Here is a 5,412-nt window from a genome sequence, read left to right on the forward strand (position 1 = left end):
ATTAAAGAATTTCGCAAGGTGCTTTTTCTTTTTGTCTTTTAGAAGGTTCTGAATGAATTCTGCTTCATACGAGTACAAAAACAAATCGGCCAGTAGGGGGTGCACAATTAGTACCCATTGGGATACCGACTGTCTGTTGAAATATCAATCCTCCAAACTCAACAAATATATTGTCGATCAAAAAGTTCAGCATTTTGATAATATCATTTTCAGTTTATGTTCTGATAGAATCAGTGTGGTTTTTCCAAAACAAGAAATTTATATCTACGATTCCATTTTTATAGAAAAAGCTCTGTTTGATGAGATGGTAAAAGTCGATCTTTAAATTAAGCATGGAGATACTAGTGTAAAGCGTAGAAAAATCAAAAGTTTTAATGTTGCTGCGAAATTGCAGAGATTACGATCTAAGATTTAACAGTAGATCTTTAGAATTTTTAAGAATCCACATCTGATTGACACCACTGGTTGAATATATGTCATCACAATATTTTTGAAGTCCATCTTTTACTGTAGAAAGAATAGTAGTAAGCACTTTCAAAAGATGTTAAGTTAAACATCTTGATGATCCAGATATGTATCGTTCTTTATAAGGAGTTTTGTGAAGTTTTGGTATCCAGTATAATGACCGTAGATTTTCTTCGTTTTCTTTGATGATAATTCCAAAAGAAAGAAGGACAGCTTTAAGATTTTGTAAAATATTATCCTTTGTAAATGATGTTAAAGAACATGTAGGATTACCAGTTTTGCTGTTTATTCCAAGCTCTTTTGTGAGACATTCCAAGTTATGGTTTTTACATATAAAGACATTATTATTGGAGGCTTTATCTGCTGGAACAACAACATATTTGTTTTGCAAAGAGGATAAAGCATCCACAACCTCCGGGTTCTTGAATGGGTTAGAAACCTTTGTGCCGATAGTATATTGTAGTTTCAGCGTCTTTGAACATATCTAAATAATATTTATTGTTACTTAACGTTTCTTTGCAACCAAAGTTATAACATAATTACATGTTTTGATTCAATTTTTTTGAAATTTTAACCATGCAAAACAATTTCGTATATAAATGATGTTCAACTATCTCACGAAAATTCACTGTATTTTGAAAATAAGAATAGGAATAACAGATGATTAGTGTATTAACAAAAATAAATGTTCATATGTGCTGGCTAATTTTGTTAATAAAGTATTTTTGGGTTACTTTCTGTTATATATCATTCATTGTATTTATAGATTTTTGACATTTTTACTTGGAGCGTTTTTATGGAGGTAAATGCAGAAATGAGCATCTCATTTAGAAAAAAATCACACACCTAATTAAATGAGCATTTTAAAAGTCAGAATGCGAATATATATGTTCAAACTCTTTTAGGTCATTTTTTAGTAAAAACAAACAAAATAACTATGTCAATTGGACCTGTTTTGATACGATAACAACACTTGAATTTTTACTTTTTTGTTCGCTATAGAGATTCCGTTTATCGTCAAGTTATCGGAATTCTAATTGGGATTAACTGTGCACCACTTATTGCGGACCTGTTTCTGTATTGTTATGAGTTACAATTTATGACTAAAATCAGCAAAGACCCATAAAAACAACATCTGATACAAAAATTTAATAACACTTTTAGAGATTTGGATAATATATTGGCTCTTAATAATGAAGACTTCAGTATGTACACTAAATAGATTGATCCTGCTGAAATGACTTTGATAAAGCTAACACTAACAATGAACACTGCACTTTCCTGGATCTTGATATCTATATCTTTAACGGGAAGCTTAATACCAATATTTACGATAAAAGAGATGATTTTTCATTTCCTATTGTTAATTATCCATTTTTAGATGGTGACGTTCCCTTGTAAACATCTTTTGGTGTTTATATATCTCAAATTGTTCGATTCGCTCGTACATGTAACAACGAATTTGATTTTAACGAAAGAAATCTCTGTATAACCGAAAAATAATTACACCAGGGTTTTTGATATCACACACTTGTCAAAACATTTACTTAAATTTATCATCGGTACAAGGACATCATTCGTAAATATACATCAACATGCAGACATCTTATATGTTCAGGTATTTCACATCCATTCTTTTATGGTAATATTCTATACAAAGCACAAAAATGTCGTCATTCACCTCAAAAGCTAACCAAATCTTTAACAGACTTATTCAGAAGGGATATAGTTACGATACTGCTGTCAGGACATTAAAAATGGCATATTTTGGAATTAATATTGATTCACTCATAGGGTCTTTGCATCGGAAATAAACACATAAAACCAGTTGTTGGCATGATACGGGTTTTTCCCATATATTTTATGATGGTCTGATTCCAAACCCCTAACTGGAGGGATTGTACTTCAAACTCGGAAGTAAAACTAAACTCTTCGATAAAACCTTTAAAAAAAAAAAGATCTAAAAAAATTAGTTTATGACACTCCATTCCTTTGGAAAAACAAAAAAAGGCCGGAACAATAATAAACAAACAACAAAAGAAATAATCAAACGTAGAAAAGAAAGGAAAAATAGGTCAGAACAACAATAAACAAACAACAACATAAATAATTAAACATAGAAAAGAAAGAAAAAAATAGTTAAACATATCGCATTTTTCGTGTTCTACATAAGACAAGTGCTATATATCCTGTACCGAGTCATGATCTAATATGTTGGGAAGGAATATCAATGATCTCGTATCAAAACAACACATGAACACAATGCATTGCATTAGTAGTTGAAATTAATCGGTGGAAAATGATGAGACAAAAACAAGAACGAATGACGTTTCTGAGTTGTCCTCAAATAGCTCTGTGTTGACTTTTGTTAGAGATGACAACGTAGTTGTCTGATAGATAAAATTACAAATTTGAAATATTGAACCAAAAAGCATGTAAAAAAATGTGTCAAAAGTTTTTTTCTTTGGTATTATATTTCTAATACTTTCAAACTATTTTAACACCAGGATAAATATTGAGATGAATAAATCGAATAAGTTATTGTAATTTTGTTTGACTGATCTTGAATTTGCATTTCGAGGGATCTTGTTTGGTTACAGAAAACCGTAAACATACTGATGTTTACTTTCCGGTTCATGCCTTGTATATGTTTTCAAATTTATCAATTATTATCAGAATATAGATTGTCAAATCTATGTTTTGATATTGTTTATTTTCATCATTTTATATTTGTATCATTTTTTTTCTTCTTTTGTTTTCAGAGTATATAGCTTTTGTTTTATTTCCAATATTTCATTTTTTATTATTTTTCTATTTATGATAAAAACATGATTGCTATTTATTTTAGGTGTGGGTGAGTATAAAGAAGCAAATCGTGAGTGATTTCTCCCTTGAAGGTTTTGTAAAGGTTTTTTGGTTATTTCTGAGGAGGATTTGTTCCAATCTTAATGATTTGACAACAGGAAGACAATTTGTAGCTGTCGTTTTTGCATTAAATTTGTCTGAAGGAGTCTTTATGAGACGATCTTGTCATAGACCGACTCTGATGTAATACATTATGCATATTTTCATTTACTATTTTCTGAAATATTATTAGTCTAGGTCGTAGACGGCATTCTTGGAGAGTTTGCCAATTCATGGTGTCTAACATCTCAGATACACTGCTGTTTTTATGATATCTGTTACATGCTTACCTCGACGCCCGTCTCTGAACAATTTCTATCGATCTTATATTTTCATTTGTTTATGGGTCCTTTACAATTTATCATAATATGATTTAGTAATAATCTAATAAGAGTTTGAAAAGTTCTTATTTTAATTCTTTGTGATTGCGCTTTGAGCTTTCTTCGGACGATAGATATGGATTCACTAGATTTGTCACCTGGGTAATTTCAAAATCTTCAAAAAAGCATTAACAAATACCGAGCTCCCACTTGTATGGCAGAAAAAATTACAAGACGTTCTTTGACAAAACCCTGGCTCATTTATTTTTGCTCAGACACCGATGACGTTTCACAAAATGTTAGTAGCAGCTGCAAGCTCTTGAATATCGTATGAGTTGAGACACGTATACTCCATACGTAGATAAACTACTGTCGACTTAATTAAGACATAATCAGGTGCAAAAAATCTACTTTTCAATGAAATGTCATTATGCATATCTAATTACAGATGTCTGCCTACGCTTGTGACCTATAAAGAAACTATTTAAGCTACTTCATGAATTGGAATGATATTTGTATATTTTTGTTTGCAGCTACTGCGAATTCAAATATCTTGACAAATATGATTGATATGCAAAGGATAAGAAAATACAAAGGGACAACCAAAAAGAGGAGAAAGACGCATAATCTCTAAAGATACAATATTCTAAAAGTTAAGTATCAGTGACAAAATCAAAAGTACGTGTAATTACAGGCACTCCTGACTGCTCGACAATTTACTCCCGTTGTGTGTACTGTTTAGTTCATTTCAGGACAAAAATATTTACTTTAGGTATAAATATGGAAAGAAATGCAATAATGAACTTTTATCCATCAAGGAGATAAAACCAGATGAGTTTCGTATGCAGAACAAAAACAACTTACTGAAAGAGTAGACACAGATATATATTTGTTTATAAAAAAAAAGGATATCTTTAGTGTTATTCACATGCGTTTTTGCATGTCTGAAGTCATCGACCTGGTATTTGATTTTTGTATCTTTTATTTTATCTTTAGGAAACTTTATGTTGTGGGTAAAGTTTTGATAGTCCCTGTGAAGTTCATGCTTACTGATTTTGACTTGGGGAGATTAAGTGCTTTACATATAGCATATTCTTTTGGAAAATTATGTGAAGACAGCATCTTGACCTGCAGATTAAAGTAATTAATGTCTGCATATTTGAATAACCTTAATAAATTTCTAGCGTCCGAACGCTTCATCATGAACACTGAACCTCAAACTTTTGAAATTCGTTGATGTATAAATACGGAAAACCTTTTAGGGCTATGTAACCAGAAAGGACGTATGAAAAATAACCAAACTCATCTAAGGTAAACTTAGACTCCAAATATGTCTTTTTAAAACCTGGTTTCTTATAATGAGGAATATCTTATCTTAATCATCATAGGTATTATAATGCTAAAGGAGGAGGTATGATAAGGCCACCATATAGCCCCTTAAATTTATCAGGGAGTATCTGTAAATGAATTTAACATACTTTAATAATCACATAGTTGTATATGTATACACAGTGATAGACCAGTGTTTTAATGCAAGTTATCTCATGTCACACGCACTTATAGGAAATCAACCTCGTGTCATTGTAATAGCATAATGGTTATTTGCTTGAAACGGTTCTGTTTCGTATTGCAAGTTAACATGGTCTTAAGTGATTTGAGATAAGCATAGATTCATTATAAACTACATATCTTTAATTAAAAATGTCTATCAAGAATTTCACAC

This window comes from Mytilus californianus, unplaced genomic scaffold, assembly GCF_021869535.1.
Source record: "Mytilus californianus isolate M0D057914Y unplaced genomic scaffold, xbMytCali1.0.p SCAF_8, whole genome shotgun sequence".
NCBI classification, from domain to species: domain Eukaryota; kingdom Metazoa; phylum Mollusca; class Bivalvia; order Mytilida; family Mytilidae; genus Mytilus; species Mytilus californianus.